The sequence below is a fragment of the Acipenser ruthenus genome, chromosome 1 (assembly GCF_902713425.1).
Source record: "Acipenser ruthenus chromosome 1, fAciRut3.2 maternal haplotype, whole genome shotgun sequence".
NCBI classification, from domain to species: Eukaryota; Metazoa; Chordata; class Actinopteri; order Acipenseriformes; family Acipenseridae; genus Acipenser; species Acipenser ruthenus.
Window position 1 is genome coordinate 93780290 of NC_081189.1, and position 20842 is coordinate 93801131.

At 38.4% G+C, this 20842-nt stretch overlaps 1 long non-coding RNA gene across 1 annotated transcript in view; it reads left to right on the forward strand.

Annotated features, from left to right (window-relative positions):
- Nucleotides 1-401: 401 nt before the first annotated feature.
- Nucleotides 402-20842, forward strand: part of LOC131738184 (uncharacterized) — a 91494-nt gene continuing 71053 nt past the window's right edge. Inside the window, exons 1-2 of the long non-coding RNA XR_009329738.1 lie at nucleotides 402-512; nucleotides 672-710. This is a non-coding gene — a long non-coding RNA (uncharacterized LOC131738184). The remainder of the gene's footprint in view (nucleotides 513-671; nucleotides 711-20842) is intronic.

Sequence of the window (20842 nt, forward strand, 5' to 3'; positions counted from 1 at the left end):
AACAACTTGAAGAAAGAAAAAGTGGAAACCAAAAATAACTATTTATAGTCACCTAATCACAGGTACTGACTTCAATAACTGAGTCCAACCATAGAGCTGCAAAACTGCCCTCTGATCTACACAAAAGGAAGATTCTGACTGAACCAAATGACAGCCTTTATACCTTTCCAGGCCTATCCCTCCCCCCAGAATAAACCATTATGCAGGTGGTTATATAAGAACAAAACAGCAAACAGTTATCAATAATAAATAAAGTACTCAAAAAGAAACAAATCAATGAATATGTATATATACTAAACATTAATCTAACACATGCATTAATACTATGCTTTAAAACAAACAGAGGGAAACTTAACTAAAATCAGCTATCCCCCCCCCTTTCAATATCTTCTGCAGGTACTGCCCTGCTACAGGAAGTCAGTACCCAGGGAAGTCAATAAAAGCTTCCCTCACCAACATGGCTGGTTCCCCACTTCCTGTCAAGATGGACCATACCACCACACCCAACTCAGGTTGCCTAAACCACTGCATATCAAAAACATGCATATTAAAATAACTGTTGTTCATTTTAGCTTAACAATAGTACTGCAATACATTGTTCTGGAAGTGTGCAGCCTTCCAAACCAACTGTCTAAACAGTACTCTTGATTAACCTTTCTTTTGTTTTTCAGGACACTCCCAACCACAGGCTTCCAGTCCTGATACACCAGGTAAGTGAATTTTATTTTTATTATTTTCCTTACTAGACCCAAGGTTCAGCAACACAATACACAAACAGTTAAAAAAACAATTTGCAGAAAATGTCCAGATACATACTGAGACAAATGTGAGGGTCTCCTCCCTCACAGGCTGGTACACTCAAAACCCGATTTATTTTGTAAGGTACTATAAGCAACCACCTTAAAGTAAAATTGCCCTTGACCACCTTAAAATATTCTGACATGCTTAAATGTAATATTTAACTAGTGGGGCAATACTGCAGAAAGATTGTGATAAGAGGTTGTTCATTAAAAGCTCTAAATTGATTCTTTCCTGCCTCATGTTTACTTATCATGCAGACCTTCAGTTTTACTTCCAAAAATCAGTTCTACACAATGACCTTATCTCATTTGGAAGTTGATTGCAAAAGTATTGCCTCTAGTTAACCAATTACCATAGCCAAAGTAGGTAGTTTTTTCTAGAACCTAATATGGTTATATATTTATCACATGTATCAGAATGGGCAGTTATAAGAAGTATCGCCAAATTGAAAAGTATTCTTTCCTGACCAGATGCTGAGAAACAGATGCATGCTTTTTTTTATCTTCAAGGATAGATTACTGTAATGCCCTATTCTCTGGTATTCATAGTTCTTGTCTGCCACTTGTACAAAATGCTGCTACTGTTTTAACAGGGACAAGAGACAAGAACACATTACCCCTATGCTAGCATCTTTGCACTGGCTTCCTGTCCGGTTTAGGATCGATTTTAAGGTGTTGCATTTAACCTATGCTTTAAATGGCCTTGTCCCATCTTACTTAAATTATCTTTTAACCCCATATGTTCCTAGCCGCTCATCTGATCACAGGATGTCATGTTACTTACTTTTCCCAATTCAGAAAAAAAACACAGGTGGTAGAGCATTCAGCTATAGCCCCTAAATTATGGAATGACCTGCGTAGCCCTGTAAGGAAAGCTCCCACTGTAGCTGCCTTTAAAACTAGTTTAAAAACACATTTTTATAATCTTATATATCTTTAAATGTTTTCTTACCCCGTCTTGCTTTTTTTACTCTTTTATTGTTTTGTTTTTATTCTGCTGTTCATTTTACTGCTTATTGTTACTTTTTGTAATATTTATTAATGTTTGTATCCTTGTAAAGTGTTTTGCAGTGATCTATCATGAAAGGCGCTATATAAAAATAAAGACTGAGAACTGAGCCATTTCCCTCATGAAACATTCACACTCTAATGAAGGACGCCTAGCCCTTTAAACACCAGGAATGTCGATCTGTCATCAGCATACTGTCTTATATTATACCACAAAATATTAAAATCCATATTTCAGACTAAAAACTAAATAAACAATCCTGAAATTGCTTTGTACCTAAAAAGGTTGATGTCATACAGTACATACTTGGCTAGATCTCTGGTGCAAACCACTTCCTATGTGTGGTTTTGCTACACAACCTCAGCAGATGCATGACATTTAAATGTAGTGTTATACAGTATTTTAAAACAAAAATTATTTATACTAAGTAGTCTTAAAAAAAAATACACTAAGAATAGAAACCAGGTGACAGAAAGATGTTTTTAAAAATGATGGATTTAGAGATCAATCTAAACTTTTAAAAGTTAACTTTTTGTACAGTAAACTATTTAAATGTTTTTAATACTGTATTTACCTGTGTACATCCATTTTTGATGTGAGCATGGTCTTCTACAAAGAGGGTATTTTTTTAATTAAATCAGACTTCTTCCAAGCTAGCGGTGACATCAGGACTCAATTACATAGACCAAGGGTTTTGGGTGGATTTTTTTAAAGCTTCAATGTCACACGGTTACTGTGAACTCCTAAAGAGCAATGTTCCAAATTATAGGCTGTAACACTTGTTGCTAAAAAAAATAATAGTGGGTTTTAACTTTTTACCTCCCAGTACTAATCACAGCCTAGCCCATTTTCAACTTCTATTTTGCTTCCTGGGCTATAACTACAGTATGTTCCTTATTTCTTATGCCTCATATATTTCTATGTATTAGTAGCAGTGGCATTTCTATTTTCTTCACAGATGGACATGTTGATACTTTAGTTTCAAGTGGGTATAAAACTAAAACAAATGCTGTCTACAAGGTAGTTCAAAACATGCAAAACATTTAGATACTATTACAACAGTACATTTGTGACAGCAAGACAATCAAGCAATATGATCAACTAAATAACTTCCCAAATCTGATGTGGATGAAAGTACCTTTTCACACATTTTTATGAAGCATTGGGAACCTAATTTACACTGCATAATTTTAACTTTAGTGTGGTTCAGAGGGCAGGAGCTAGGGCTCTTCCCTGTTATTTTCTGCCAAAATATCAATTAATCACCCTATTTAAAGCTTTCACTTTGCCTTGTTGCACTTGTGTGTGCTTTTACTGTGGAAAACTTTTATCTGGTTTATTTTGCCATGGGGTCTTTTTGGTGTGCTTTGCCATCCCACTCTCGGCTTTGAAGGTTAGTGAAATCAGCATGTGATCCCAGAGTAACCACAAGGAGCGATGAGATTAGTCCTTCTTTTTTGCATTGGTGATGCAGTTGCAGGGAGCCGGGGGTCTTCTTTTGGGGGTAAGTGAAGCTCACTTCCCAACTTCAGAGGCCCAGCCGCGCTGGCCTCGTCCTGCACCAGGAAGGTTCTCCACAAGCCAGATGGAACCCTGGCCAAATCTATCCTAACACTTTTGCTTTCCCATTCTATATCACTCTAGGTTCCCCTTGGGAGAAGTAACGGTTGCTTCCCAGCCTCGGATGCCGATCAGTTCAGTATCACCTCCACGAGGGCGGCTCTATGCGAGCCAAGGGGAAACCCTGTACTCTTTATTAACTATCTGCTTTCATCTGTGCCAGTCCCCTCTCTGGAGACCACTTCCTTGCATGTTTATTTCTTTCTCTTTTTCAGCATTCTTGTATCCCTGCATGGATCAGCTTCACCAATCTAGCTGCACCAATCTCCCTTGTAAGCCGGGGAGACTTCTAGACTTCTCATTGATTTATCCACTATCCTTCTCTTCATTTTCCCTGGGGGAAGCAATGGTTGCTTCCCAGCCTTGGATGCCGATCGGCTCGGTCTCACCTCCGTGGGAAATCCTGTCCTCTTTCTAAAGTCACAAGCACATAATTGCTATTTCAATTCCCAGTTTCTACACATAGCCATTGCTCATGTTCTGTGAATGCTGCATAATTCTAATTGGGTTCAATGAACAATGGTTTTAGACATCCATTTACAAATGTATACGACATGTTTACAGTAGCTCAGCCGAAACCCTAGGAAGTGGGAGAGATACAGTAGGTACTTTACAATATATATATATATATATATATATATATATATATATATATATATATATATATATATATATAAATATTTAAAAACCAAAAGTGTCAACCAAGAAGTGCACCAGCAAATGAAATTGCTTCTGAAATTGATAGTCTGATCTATAAAACCCATTAAAGCAGAATCTATCCTACGATTGCTTATATTGTGTAAGAGGTAGCTTTTGGGTCTCATGCCAAAGCTCCTGGTGGTTACTCTGGGATAACATGCTGATTTCAGTAACCTTCAAAGTGAGTTATTTAGCGCTCAACACTGCCAGCCACTGCTTAATATTGAAAAGAGAAGCAGAAGCTAAATTTGTTGGGACAAGAGAAAGTCCAAGATAACTTTATGATAAATTGCTCATAATTTATTACTGAAGGGGGTGCAGTCCTGACTGTGACCTGCACATTTGGGACATGCTTGGATCACAATCCAGGGCTGGAGTAACCCTTGAAAACCAAGTCTTATAAAGTACCACGGTAACTGTTCAGCAGCACTTGTGTCACACACAAAGAGACGTCCAGACATGTTATTAAAAAGGAAAAAAACTTTTAGAAGGGTTTCAGCATCGCTCGTATTCAGATTAAATGACAATAATGTATAACATAGGAAGAAAACTCTTTTCTGTTCTTTTTCTAACGTGGAAGTCTTAACAGATCATTTTAAACCATTGAATCGCTTTGATTTGATCTTTGGCATGATATCATTGCTTTGTGTAGTAAAGATGGCTGTTAGAGAATTGAAGTACCGTGCATTTAAAGGTTGCCATCTTTGTAAATATGAACAAATCAAAACAGTGATCTAGCAACTACCAACTCACCTGTGTTGTGAAGCAAAGTTATGGGAGGGGAATTTGATAGGCCACATGTATGTTTTCTTATGCTTTAAATGTAAACAAATTAATGGTAAACACACTGGTCCTCATGCATGGCTTTTGATTGAAGTCTAACAAGCTAAACGTCATTATCATTGTCTTTTTACCACATTGTTCAAGACAATATGAAATATTATGCCACCATTAAACATGCGTCACAGCCTGTCCCAAAAGGGTAAATGCATACTAAAGAAAAACAGAGCTACTTTACACTGAATATTGTTTAAAAAAAATAGTAAAAAACAATAAATAGTAATCCCAAATGGACATTTAAACTTGCAAACAAAAAATGATTGACAAATCATTTATCTCGTGAAATTTTTAATTTGAATTCTGCTCATAAATGTTGATACTGCACCTTTAACACATCATTCCAGGCCATGGCATAACTACTGTACAGACTTGGTAATGAGTAACCAATTGTTTGTGTGAGACGACTCTTGGCAGTCTGTGTACACACTTTGTAAATCATTGACAGACTTGTTATGCAAGCAGCCATTGGTAGCTAATGTGGCCTGAATGTCAGCTTGTTAGCTACAGTCTGATGAACTTTCCATTAAAAAGGAACCTTAAGCACTCCTCTGGAACTAATAGTCAAATTAAAAGATGAAATGCAATTTCCCTGGCATCAATATAACATAAATACCATATTTGCAGTGCAACAATACAGTTCAATTTACTGTCAAAATACTGAATCCTTTTATTAGCGATGTTTTTATTTTTTTTTAAAACAACAGAGGCCTTCAGTACATGTTGAGGTACACTTGATGAGTTTTTAAATGTCACTTTTAGGTTAGGTTTAACTCTTTAGGGTGCAAGCTATTTTCGCCTGTTTTTTTTACTGTTATTACATTTGTGCCTATAACTCTTTTTTTAAAAAACAATTATTTGTATTCATTTTCCAATTTTTCTCCCAATTTGGAATGTCCAATTATTATTCAACCTTGATCACCGCTGCAAACCCTGAACTAACTCAGGAGAGACGAAGACCAGCACTCGCGTCCTCCGAAATGAGTGCTGTAAGCCGTCTGCTTTTTTTCACTCTGCAAGCCTGCCGTGCAGCCATATTCAGAACTTACAGCGTCGGAGGACCACGCAGTTCTGAATTGCGTACAGGCTGGCCTGCAGGTGCCCGGCCAGCCACAGGCGTCACTGGTGTGCAGTGAGCCAAGGACTCCTTAGCCGACCTAACCCCTATTCCTCCTGGGCAGCACTTGGCTAATTGTGTGATGCCCCCTGGGAACTCCCGTCCATGGTTGGCAATGGCATAGCTTGGATTCGAACTGGTGAGCTCCAAGCTATAGGGAGCATCTTGTACTCTGGCAGCGCCTTTACCGGATGCTCCACTTGGGAGCCCTGCCTATAACTCTTTAAAATAATACTGATGTCTAGATAAAAGGAATTATTTGCAGCCTGTAGATTTTTTTAGATGTTATTACTCTGACCAAAATATTTCACATGTACAAAAACCACCCATATAGTAAATCAGCTATACAAAGTAATATTTCCATATTCTATAATAATGATGGTGCTACCATTGGCTAGAAACATTCAAGGGCAGCCTGTCAGAACAGATTAGTTCTGTTTTGACAGGTTAACACACATGCCCTCCCAGCTGGGTTATTTTAATGCATTAAAAAAGAAAATCGATATCATTTTAGTAAAATCTTTTTTCCTGGTTGTAACACATGCAAAACAGTTTTATTTGAATTCTGGTTGTATTTCAATTATTGATGCACCTCATTCTTGTACCTATTTGTCTTTTCACTGATTTTCCCTCCCCTCCTCTGCTGCTGCTTTGCAGCTGGCCACACCTGGGTGGTGGTTGCTGGGCCAGCATCACAAGGACACACATATTTTGTTATTTGAAGCTGGCCATTTTCTTGTACATGCAGATTAAGACCTGCTAATGTATATAAATCAAACTTATCCAACTGTTTTACAATGTATCCCCTATCCATGTAAACCACATTAGGGAAGTGAGTCTATGTTATATAAAACTTTCTATGATTAACTCTTTCACCAACATCTCAGTCTTTTTTTTTTTTACCACTGCTAACAAGTTCTTCACATGCAAAAAAAGTATAGTGTTGTACAGTACCTAGCAAGACTGGAAGCATTGTGCACCTTAAGTACTAATACAAGAGGTGACATCACACAGATATATGATTATGTTTCGCGACGTTGACAAAGGGCTGATTAAGATCTGTCAGGTTCTCATGTTGCCGGGAGATCTGGTATTTTTTTTCTTAAAGGCTGAAATTCTATACAATACAACTAACAAAGAGAAATATCACAGCATTCAAAGAGGCAGTGGCCTTCTTATGTGGGTTTAGAGATATCTTTCTCTTCTTGGGTTAAGTTACAGTTTAATAGAAAGATTAAAAGGGTAGACAGACATGTATCATACTTGCGTGAAAGTTTACTTCAGTAATGACGGAACATATACGGTATGAGCCTGTTGAATGCTAGGCCTAGTTACAGTTAGAAACCTGTCAGGTGTTCTTTTTTTAATCTCCTCCCTAAAATAATGCATAGGGTTACAATAGTATGAGTAATTACAGTTATATTCTCAATATAGACATTTGTGTCCTTCCATATTATTCATCGTTGCAGGGGTGGCGTATTTTAGAGCAAACACCTCACTACCCATGTAGATAAAACCACAACAAATATAAATTATATTTGTGGTGTATTTTTTATTTAAGTGAGCTTCTAATACGTTATGTTCATGCCTATATCTTGTATTCTGTTGGAAGTACCAAAATACTCTTTAAAGGCTTTTGGATCCAGGGCCTTTATTTCGTGTGCCCCTTCTCACTGGAACTTGTGATACATGTACACAAAGGGCACTATATAGGTATGTTTGGTATGGTATGGTGTTGCAGGCAATAAGCGGTTATTACTGATTTTGCTATAAATCATATTTCTCTACAGAACTTCTTTAGAATGTATTTCTCTGTACAGGAACTGCAGAGGTGACAGTGAGATTGCAGTGGATTCTTAGACATGTATAAAACTGTGTAGGCACTGTAATGCCGCTTCCAATTATCTTTAGGGCAAACAAAAAAGATTGGTGCACCTGGAAGCTGACTGCACAACACCTGTGCAGCAATTATTCTGATCCAACATGGTTCATTGTTGTTCAAACACACAGGCTCCATGCAGGTTGCAGGTGGTTTGTTATCTAAATGCAGGCCTCAAAAATGGAATGTAAATTAAATATGTGTACATTTTATATAGTTTTACCAAATTCCTGTATATGTGCTTATAGGTATTTCAACAATTAAAATGGTAATACCATCTTTATTAATTATACTTAAGTAGTCTTGTCATGGGCTATTGTTTTAATTAAAAAAGGTATCCTATCAAATTGCAACTTGGATAAACATTATCACATAAAAGTGAATTATCCTGCATACTGTATTTCATAAAACAAATCAGACGCTGTTCAAGGGGATGATTTGTTTCTAGCCCAGTCTCAATCGCCTGATCTTTTGTCTTCAGCAGCCTAAGTTAATAAATTAGATTTGTTATAATATATGATCTTCTCCCCTGAGCTGACCATATCGCGTTGAAAAAAGTTTGTAGTTGGAAACCCATAAACTTTACTGAATAGCCTGAGGGTGTTGAGAAATCCAGGTGGTTTTGGAGGGGGAAAAAAGCAGCTTCAGAGCGCTATCTTTGGGCACCCGGCAATAAATCAGTGTACAAACAATCTCTTTTGAAGTAACTTAAGTTCAGCGTATTGAGGTGGGTGGTCTGCCTTTGCTTAGAAAAAGACAGATGTGCCTGACCAGGTAACTGGAGTTAAACCACAGCATGCTGCCTGCCAATTAAAAAATAGCAATACTTAATATTAAGCTGTTTTTCAGTATGATTATTATTAAGTAACCAGTTCACATTTGTGTAGGCTTTGAAAGTCAAAAATATTTTAACAATATCCTAATTTACACTTTTGCCCATGGATGCCATCTATTTTCTTTCTTATTTTCCACAAAAATGTAATTACATCATGTTGCATGACAGCATTGAACTGTGTATATATGAACAGCTGAAAAAATGACAATGAATATTGTACAGCAGTAGATTCATTTGCATAAGGGCAGGTGGGCCATTCAGCCAAGTGAGTCATACTATAAGCTGCGTCCTTGAATTCCGAATATTAAACCAAACCCAGGATCATACATGTAATACTAGCAATAGGTATATATATATATATATATATATATATATATATATATATATATATATATATATATACCATCAAATCCCCCTCTGGATTCCATCTCATTATCCAGGGCTCCAAACAGCAGAGCATATTCATCATTTCATCATGATTACAGTACAGTCAGTTATTCTGAAAAACATGCATGTGTAGTTGAGAGATGGAGAGGCCCTGGAAAAAGTACATGGCTGACATAGTCTGTGCCCGCATCCTGTATAATTATGATATTTAAATGGCACTGCTTAAGGGAACTGAATCCGGTCAGGCTTTAATTAATATGTTTTGAGTAACCGCAGCTGGGCAGCCGGAAGGAAATTCATATGAAATTAAATTGCTGCGTTTTAGAAGGGAGATTACTGGTATTCAACACAAATATTCCAAGGCCAGCCTTGCTACAGTTATCAAACAACTCTCTGGAATGCAAGGAAGGAGAGCACAGTACAGTTTTCCAGTTGTAATGATTGGAGTTTTCTATTCTTTCTTTCTTGTTTTTGTTATACCACAACCAGAACACTATAAGTTTGCACAATACACCAAATCGTTTTTATGTCTTTCCTTATTTGACTGTTAGCTTCTAACCAAACAATAGGCAAGCAACATTAAAAAAAAATAAAAAAATAGATTATTATTTTAGAATATCACATGCACGCAATAGTGTTGACAATTACATTGTAGTGACATTTCAGTCCTGACAACTTGAAAAAATAAGCTTGGCATTTCAACAAATATTGAATCTGTAAGATAGTCAATCTGTAAGACCAATATTTATGCTTTAACATATTCACTTCTGCCTCTTGTGATTTTTGCAGGAAGGATTAAATCATAAAATAGTGGGAACGCTCACCAAAAAAAAAAAAACATCCTGTTAAATCCAAGCAAATATAGATTTGTTCCAGAGTACCCTTTGATACTAGCAGAGGTCTGAGATGTTATACCTCTGCAGTGCAGACCATGACAATCAGTCTGTAAACATCAGCTGATAAAGTCTGTTGGTGCCAACCTGATTTAACATTAGGAGCCCCAATGATGGAAAGTGTGATCAACCTTGAACATAAATCACTATTAACCCTGTTTATCATCTATATAACCTTAAAAAATGCCAGTATTTTTTGCATTTTTCAATTTTCCCAAGTCAATAAATCAAATAAATCCCTATAGGAACTGGGACTTTCTAAAGTACAGAGGTCAACATAGAATGGAACTTGTAAATATCAGGTTCTCACAGACATGCAATTAGAACATCTGTTTGTGTCCACCATGGCTATTAAGATGTTTATTCTAGTAACTTCAGGCATAACATGGTAGCTCCTTGGTATTTTAGTTTTAACTCAAATATCAAGAACCTGACATAAAATACCCCGCTTGGGCAAACTGTGACTGCTGGCAATTTGTCAAAAACAAAAACTGTAAAAGATGATGAACAGTAAGTAAGAAAGAGACAAGCAATACAGAAAAATAATATATTATCCAATGGAGGGAGGGTTTGGGGTGGTATAGGGAACATGAAAAGTTTATGAACTTCACAAGTATTTACTTAAATAGGGTATTCCTTTGAATTTAAGATATACTTTTTAAACCAATTTTTTCTTCTCAAAAATGGCCTGCGCCTCAAATTCCAGTATAATGATGTGTGTATTAAAAGACGTGCTTGCCCGACTACACAAACAGCAACGTGATTGACTGATGAGAAAAGACGAACAAATGACATACAGGCAGCCATTTTTAAAGAAGCGACATTAGCTTCCTGAGGAATCCGAAGAGAAGCTTTTACAATTTCAGCATTTCGTTATTAGACTCAGTTCTAACAAGCAGTACCAGCTTGGACAGATCGGAAATGCTGATCAGACCCTTGTATTTTTCGAAATGCCAAGCAATACCACAGTTCACAAAAAGGGAAAAAAAAAAAACAGGTGCGAATAATCACGACTGAAAATGAGAAGCAGCACATAACTGTAATGCGCTCTGTGACAACAGATGGCCGTAAACTGCTTCCATACATGTTTTTTTTTTAGATGAGGTTAATTGAGGTTGTATCTTTGTAAGTGCATCTTTATTTGATGTTTGATTTTTTCCTCAAACTGAAGGTAGGAAATTTGGGCTGCATCTTAAATTCGATGGCATCTTAAATTCAAAGGAATACTGTAGTTTAGAAAGAAGCCATGCCAAGGTTTATATTTACAAAAATGAAAAGGCCGATCTGCAGGAAGAATATTACAATACCTTTGATAATATTGAAAAATGCTTTTAAAACTTGTGGCTAGTACTTATCTAGTTCCAGTCATATGGATTATGTCATTGCTTTACATAGACTCCCATTATTACTTAATTAAAGTACTTTAAAGTTGACCCTTGCAGATACCTGTACACATTTTAAAACAACAAAAACAGTTTTAACCACATATGACATTATTGCCAGCAATTGTCAGTTAGGGTAAGGACAAACATGGATGCTGAGTCTTGATCAGCCAAAAGCATTCACTTCAATCTTTTGCTAATTATTCATATAGTAGGTCTCTGTTGCAAAGCTCTATGGGTGACAGCTTTCTCTGTTAGGTAATACAGTATTTCTACTATTTTGGGGTTTGGGCTAACATGGGCAATCACATGGAATGATAGAAATAATAGTTTCACTGAGATTAGATAGGTCATTACAATCAATGAGGGAAAACAATAGCAGTCACCATCTCACTTGGCCACCACTATCTAAAAAAGGAAGCGAATTGTGAGTTAATGCTAATGTGGGCATGGGCCTGCAAAGTGTGGAGGCAGGGGTTTCCTGTTGATTGGCACATAGTGCTATGTGCTGGAGGAATAAGAGAGCACCATTTAACCTACAGAGCTGGGTCCTTGCTTGTTTCCTCAGACTTTGTTTCTTTATCTTCCTCTAAGCATTCTTCCACCTTGTTGTGTGTGTCTGACTCAAAGGATTGGTATTAGGCACTAGTTTATTCATTTATTTTATCAATTTACAATCATGGAGTGAGCATTTGTCTCCGATTGTGTTGTTTGTCAGTTTGTATCTTTCTTTGTTTAGATTTGTTCAACCATTTAGTATTTTTACAGCCAGGTTGGTTTTCGTGTCTGCTGTCGGTTGGGTTTAGTAAGTGACATATTCCTTTGTTTTGAAAATTCTGAGTGCTGTCATTGCCTGATTGCAGTTCTGTGAGTGTCTGGAGGCTGGACCCAAGACCTTCAATGGTTTTTGGAGCCTTTTCAGAAATAAGCCACATGAAATCTGATTTAAAACAAATATATCACACAAATATAATATTGCTACAAAATAATAATAATAATAATCCCCATGATTTGTACAGTCGATAAACAGGGAGTTCAGTAATAGCAAGCTATATGTGTGCACTCAGTATCACATTCTCTCTTTGTGTGTGTACTTTCTCTCTCTCACACACACACACAATGTATGGGCAGAGCCTTAAAGGTATAGGAACCGTCACAGGTTTCCCCTGGGGGAAAAAGGGTTGTCCTCAGTGAATGCTTAACAAACACTCGAAATAGAAAAGCAATCATGGCTTAGAGAGAACTAGAGCAATGTATCAAACAGAAACTTACTTATGTCAGTATGTACCTGCTTTTTAGATTACAGTAACTACGGTAAGTGCATCATGTATACATATAGCCGCTGAAAATATATTTAAATAAAACAAAAACAAAAGTAATGCATAAGTACAGAAAGTTATTGTTTATACTTTCTATGTCAAAGTATGGAATTTCAGCAATGTTAAGCTTACAGTCTGGGCTATCAAAAATTCAGTCTATTTGTGTGATGAGGGTGGGTCCAACCAGTTTTGGACCAGTCTTGGGTAATCCGTGGTTGTTGCCTGGGACAAAGTCCATAAGGTGACGAAGTACCAGGCACAATGTCTGTGTTCATTTCTCCATTAGACTCAGGATCCAGGAAGTCTGCGTGCAGGGAAGCATGAGACAAGTGCCTCTGATGTGTCACATGGAATGCATCTTCTGACTCTCTGAGATGGCTGTCAGGTGACAAAACAGGTGATGCAGGGCTTTGTGCTTGATCAAGCTGTTCAGTAAAGGCTTGAGATGATTTAGTGCTCTCGATGTGTGAAGGCTGTTCTTCCAGCTCATGTGGAGTTGGGGGGAGTGGCTCAAGAAGGTGACTTCAGAGAGAAGACTTTTCAGTTGCAGAATCCCAAGTCCAGTAGGGAAGGAGATTTACTACATGGTAGACTCCAGCATCTACGCAGTCAGGAAGCTTCATCAATCTGTAGGTTGCTGCTGAAAGCTTCTGTGTGATATGATATGGTCCAGCATAAATAGGAGCAAGTTTGGATGTGAAACGCGCCGCTGCGTCAGACTGAGGGTGTTTCTTAACACGGACAAGATCATGTGGTTTAAAGTGCATCACCCTGCGTTTCTTGTCATAAAGGAATTTCTGTTTCTTATGACTCTCAGCAAGGACTGCTCTGGCATGATTATAGGCTGTTTCAAGTGAATCAACAAGATTGTCTCAGTACATCTCTAAAGATGTGAGTACTGCTGGTAGCAGGGTTTTCAGAAGGAAGTCTAGTGGCACAGGTAAGTCTCTGACATATAAAAAGAAAGCAGGTTTATCACCAGTGCTTGCGTGTGGGATTGTTCGCAATGCAAAACAGATGTGCGGTATAAACAAATCCCAGTCGGCGGTGATAGGCCGTCGTGAGTCTCTGCTCTGTCCCCAGTAAGGTGAGGCTATCCTAAATAGTTCGCTGATGAATGGTGTTCCTCGATCAGAAATCAGGTACCGTGGGGCACCATGTCTAGCAAAAAACCTGATCTGCAAACTTGGGGTAAAAGACCAATAAGTCTACCCTGCATTAGAATTTTAGACCCGAATAGGCAAGTTTTCTTTGTTTTGACTCGGTACTAATAAAATAAATTATTGGGTGGGACAAATAACATGACAACGAATGTGCTGCATATATTGCCTTTATTATTATTTATTATTATCTTAGCAGACGCCCTTATCCAGGCCGACTTACAATTGTTACAAGATATCACATTATTTTCACATACAATTAGCCATTTATACAGTTGGGTTTTTACTGGAGTAATCTAGGTAAAGTACCTTGCTCAAGGGTACAGCAGCAGTGTCCCCAACCTGGGATTGAACCCACGACCCTCCGGTCAAGAATCCAGAGCCCTAACCACTACTCCACGTATGCCAGATGCTCTTGGGTAACTGAGTTTTGGGACTGTTTCTAATCGATTTCCACATCTGCCTTACACTTCCAACCAATTCAGTGCATGCAGAACGTGCAGTCTCAGTGTATGGGCAAGTCCACACCAGACAGAGAATGTCGGCAGCAACTGTTGGGGGATGTTGCATGCTTGCCTTTAACAAATGACAGTGCTCTGTTTTCGTAACGAAGCAAGTACCACTATTTTTAGGTTTTTATAGTGCTCTTGAATAATATCTACTTAGGTTTATTTAATGTTTAAACAGGTCCGCGAAATCCTAATTTTATTCCATAACCTACCTGCGAAAAATACGTAAATTTACCGTGATTTAAGTAGACTGCTATCCATAATATAGCCAAGATATTTGGTCTCACGTTTGCCAAATGCACATTGCCCCAGATTAGCCATCAGATCTGCTTCCCTCAGAGACTGTAGGACGGCTGATAATCTAACAATACGCTCTCCCCAATTAGAGCTAAAAATCACCACATCATCAAGATACGCTGCGCCATATTTCTGACGGGGATATAGCACCTGGTCCATCAGTCTCTGGAAGGTTGCTGGGGATCCATGTAGCCCGAAGAGCATGGTCTGGATATGAAACAGACAATGTGGGGTAGAGAAAGCAGTTTTCTCTTGAGAACTCTGAGTCAGTGGGATCTGCCAATATCCCTTTGTCAGATCCAGAGTTGAGATAAACCACGCCTTTCCCAGTCTGTCTAGGAGCTCGTCCACCCAAGGTATGTGATATGCATCGCAATTGGAGATCGCATTCATCTTACGAAAATCCACACAGAAACAAGTGGAGTCGTCCTTCTTGGGCACCAGTACAATACCACTTGCTCCGGGAAGGCTGAATGACTCCAAGCTCTAGCATAGTCCCCATCTACTTGCGAACTGCTTCCCATCGACTTTCCGGGATCCTGTAAGGCCGCTCTCAGACCCTGACACCTGGCGGAGAAATAATAGCATGTTTAATAATGTTCGTCCTACCAGGCACATCAGAAAGAACATCACCAAACTCCTTTACGACTCATTGAAGTTCCCGTTTCTGATCAGGAAACAACTGTTTCCCCATCGGAACAGTAACTGTATTAAGTGGATCAGTATCAGGACCAAAATCCTCTTCCAGACTATCGCTGGCTATAAACAAGGCCTCCCTTTCCCTCCAAGGTTTCAGCAAGTTAACATTGTACATTTGGAGTTTAATTCGGTGATCAGGCTGCCAAATTTCATAATTCACCCTACCCACGGCCCGTATCACCTCATATGGCAGTTGCCAATTAGCATACAGTTTAGACTCTGATGTGGGGAGTAACAACAATACCTTATCTCCAGGTCGAAAGGTCTGAATTCTTGCTTTCTTATTGTATTGTTGTTCTTGGTGATGCTGAGCTTGTTTTAGATTTTCTTGTGCCAAACGGCTGACCAATTCAAAGCAGTCTCTCAAGGGTACTACATACTTACGTATGTTTTTAGATTTATTTGTTTGCTCCTCCTGCTCCGGTCTGCTCTTTCTTCCATTCCGCTCCACTGCTTCTCGCTCTGCTCCACCTACTCCCCTGCTCCAGACAAAATAGGCACGCTCCGCTCTGCTTACATGGTATTAAAAAAATTTTAAAATAAAAATAAATAAACTAGCCATTTTCCCCCCCCACTGTGTTGCCAATTGCGGTGAAAATATTGAATGTACATTCAGAAAGGAATACTATATAATCTTCCTTATTATAATCGCATAGCTTGACCCAAGTAAAAAAAAATCCCCAGCCATGATCAGCAAAGACAAAAGCCTACATAAATGGTCAGTGAAGTATCTAATTCAATTCGAAGATGCGTTCTCATTATTATTGATTGGTACTGAAAAAATGCATAAATTGAAATAAAGTAAAAGTTAAGAAATATCATCTTGCAATGAACAGGTTTTTAGCAGGTTCCTACGATGTTGTGTACGGTGTACTCACCTATTTCAAACTTTGCATATGAGTCATATCAAATTAGCTTTATACTGGGCTTGTTTGTATCCGAGTATATTAAATGCAGTTCTCAACTTAACTTATTTAAGAAAAATAAAACCATGCTCAGTTCTTCTCAGTGCTGTGAAAGAACGGGCCGGAAATGTCCGCTCTGCACTCCACTCCAGCAACTACCCTGCTCCGCTCCCCCATTCCATATACAATTGGCTCACTCCTCTCACCTTGTCTGTATACAACACACACTGTGTATATTAATCCACCGAGAACAATGTTCCTAAAGCACTGGAAAGATGAGAGTGCGTTTGATAGTCCAAAAAGCATGCTTTTGAATTGCTAGAGACCACTGTGAGAGATAAATGCTGTTTTAGGATGGTCAGCTTCGGCAAACCGATACCTGCCAATATTCTCGAGAGACGTCAAAAGTGGTACATAATTTGCCTGCGCAAGGACATTGAGGGAGTCATCCACTCTGGGCAAAGAGTATGAATCCCTTGTGATGGCGTTGAGTCGTGTATAATCTATACAGAAATGATTTTTGGACAATGACTATGGGGGAAGCCCAAGGTCCTGAAGCAGACTCGATTATTTCGTCATGTAGCGTCTTGTGGATCTTGTGAGATTTGAGGAGCGGGTCCATGATGTTGGAGAGGTAAAGTGCCACTCTGTACTTGTTGTGGCTGTCCACTTGGTAGCTCTCACTAGGGGGAGAAGATAGTTTCTTAAATTCACTCACCACGGAAGTGACATTAATTCCGCTGGCCGTTGCATTCTTTGCAGTATATTGCTAAGGACTTTTCCTCATAGTTTATGAGCAAGAAAACCGTGTGGAATTAAGCCTTAAATTGGGTCCAGGAAGTTAAGTGCAAACACATGGCATCAAACCACTTCTTAGGTTCTCTAGCTAGAAACCTGGTCACCAAAATCTGGGCATCAGTTAGCTTCAGTGAGGTCTTATAAGAACACACCTACTGATGTGGCATCAAAATTTGTGGTTCCAATTTATGTTGATGGTGAGCTGGCTGTGTTGGTGTAAACACCGTAGACCAAACAGCATGACCATATTTAGCATCATCACCTGGTTCAGAACAGGTGAGAGGCCATTCAGTGCTATCTGGAGAAGTGTCAGTTATTTTAGTAGGCAAATCAACAATCAAGCATGTAAAAAGAGCATCCTTGATTTAAATAAAACTGATTAGTTCAGTATGACCTTCAAGTTGAATTGTTGTTACAGTTTGTTATTAGCTGTCTGCCAAAATTCTAGACCAAAGTGAAGTGGGCCCCTCTGCTGCATGTGCTAATTGAACTTGGCTCTGTGCCAAAAATCCTGCATTACCATGCAGAGCGGTTTGCAGCATAGAAAAAAAACGTGCGAAAAAACAAACAACAAACTTTGCAGACTTAATAAACTATATTTTCCTTGTGTTTCCTCTGAAGAAGACTGAACATAAATCCACAGCAATCACTCTCATAAACTGAGAAAGTTATTTTTCACAAAGTAGTATATATTTTTAAGCATTGTCCAGGGCTTATCAAAGTTCTATGAAAAATACATATGCTCTGATATTTACAGGTTTTAGAGTAAAAGAACAAAAATAAATGCCAGTCTTTTATCCTTCTATTTTATTTTCTTAAATCGCACTACTTATCTGACATCCGTTGAGTCAGAAAATTGAACCAAGTCCATCTGGTCAGTGTTGGAAATGTTTTATTTATTTTTTAAATGGAAGAATATATATATATATATATATATATATATATATATATATATATATATATATATATATATATATATACAGACGTGCTCAGATTTGTTGGTACCCTTACAGCTCATTGAAATAATGCTTCAGTCCTCCTGAAAAGTGATGAAGTTAAAAGCTATTTTATCATGTATACTTGCATGCCTTTGGTATGTCATAGAATAAAGCACAGAAGCTGTGAAAAGAGATGAATTATTGCTTATTCTACAAAGATATTCTAAAATGGCCTGGACACATTTGTTGGTACCCCTTAGAAAAGATAATAAATAACTGGATTATAGTGATATTTCAAACGAATTAGTTTCTTTAATTAGTATCACACATGTCTCCAATCTTGTAATCAGTCATTCAGCCTATTTAAATGGAGAAAAGTAGTCACTGTGCTGTTTGGTATCATTGTGTGCACCACACTGAACATGGACCAGAGAAAGCAAAGGAGAGAGTTGTCTGAGGAGATCAGAAAGAAAATAATAGACAAGCATGGTAAAGGTAAAGGCTACAAGACCATCTCCAAGCAGCTTGATGTTCCTGTGACAACAGTTGCAAATATTATTAAGAAGTTTAAGGTCCATGGAACTGTAGCCAACCTCCCTGGGCGCGGCCGCAAGAGGAAAATCGACCCCAGATTGAACAGAAGGATAGTGTGAATGGTAGAAAAAGAACCAAGGATAACTGCCAAAGAAATACAAGCTGAACTCCAAGGTGAAGGTACGTCAGTAAGTGGGCTCCATGGAAGAAACCCAGGAGGACTCCACTTTTGAAAGAAAAACATAAAAAAGCCAGACTGGAATTTGCTCAAATGCATATTGACAAGCCACAATCCTTCTGGGAGAATGTCCTTTGGACAGATGAGTCAAAACTGGAGCTTTTTGGCAAGTCACATCAGCTCTATGTTCACAGACGAAAAAATGAAGCTTTCAATGAAAAGAACACCATACCTACAGTGAAACATGGAGGAGGCTCGGTTATGTTTTGGGGCTGCTTTGCTGCGCCTGGCACAGGGTGCCTTGAATCTGTGCAGGGCACAATGAAATCTCAAGACTATCAAGGCATTCTGGAGCGAAACGTACTGCCCAGTGTCAGAAAGCTCTGTCTCAGTCGCAGGTCATGGGTCCTCCAACAGGATAATGACCCAAAACACACAGCTAAAAGCACCCAAGAATGGATAAGAACAAAACATTGGACTATTCTGAAGTGGCCTTCTATGAGTCCTGATCTGAATCCTATCGAACATCTCTGGAAAGAGCTGAAACTTGCAGTCTGGAGAAGGCACCCATCAAACCTGAGACAGCTGGAGCAGTTTGCTCAGGAAGAGTGGGCCAAACTACCTGTTAACAGGTGCAGAAGTCTCATTGAGAGCTACAGAAAACGTTTGATTGCAGTGATTGCCTCTAAAGGTTGTGCAACAAAATATTAGGTTAGCAGTCCCATCATTTTTGTCCATGCCATTTTCATTTGTTATATTATTTACGATATTATGTTGAATAAAAAATCAAAAGCAAAGTCTGATTTCTATTAAATATGGAATAAACAATGGTGGATGCCAATTACTTTTGTCAGTTTCAAGTTATTTCAGAGAAAATTGTGCATTCTTCGTTTTTTGTGGAGGGGTACCAACAAATTTGAGCACGTCTGTATATATATATATATATATATATACACACAGTAGTCTCCACATAGAGGAACACCACCTAAGAGAACACTTTGCCTAAGGGAACACCATTGTGGTGAAATGGATTTTCCCATTGTCAATGCTCCGGCTAAAGGAACAGGAACTTCTCTTAAAAGAACACCTTCTTGGCACCGATAGCGATTCGTTCACAACGTATACAGTACTGTTTCCGAACCTGAGGACTCATCATCATCAAACTTAAATTAAAATGGTTTATTTAGTCTTTTCAAAAGTGACTTGTCATCACAAGAGTGTCTCGAGGCACATTGATTGGTTTATTAAATCTTTCCAGAACCACCGTTATATCATTGACTCGTTTTGTATTCTGATTTCCATGGGTGCACCTCATCGCTACAAAATGGCATGTAAACAAATGGCGAAATGCGCCGCTGTTTCTGTTGCTGCAAAAGGTTGGAAATTGTTTGAGCTCTTGAAAAAAACATGAATCAGACACAAGTCACAGAGCAATTTGGTGTTTCCCGTTCTGGTGAGTTGCTTCACCATTGTGTTAAATAATGTGAATGTCTTGTATAGTGCTGCTGCATTTTGTAGTGTGTGTAGGGGTGCTGGGTTAATGTAGTTTGACAGTGAGTTTATTAACATTAGTTTGTCTGTTGCTATACTTTTCTTCCTGAGGGGTGTTCTCTTAGCCGGAGACTACTGTATATCCTCCTTCGGGTCTTTCAGTTCAGTGCTCGTTAGGCGGCACTGTGAGAGTCTGAAGGCTGGAACTGAGACCGTCAATGGTTTTGGGATCCTTTTCAGAAACGAGTCACATGAAATCCAGTGGAAAACAAATATATCCACTCAATATCACTCTCTCTCTCTCTCTCTGTACTGTCCCTCTCTCACACACACAATATATGACCTATTCTTAAAGGTACAGGAACTGTTACAGTTCGGTTATGGGTGCTATTATGCTCTAGTAAACCAACATGATTGGTAGAAAGATAAAATGCTCTCAGCATAACTTTTTTTTTAAATAACACAAACTCTTTTGTTGTATTGGATAGCGCATGTAAGCAAACACAGAGAATACTGAGTTGTTCCATGAATAAGCAGTTTTGTAAACAGCACAAGC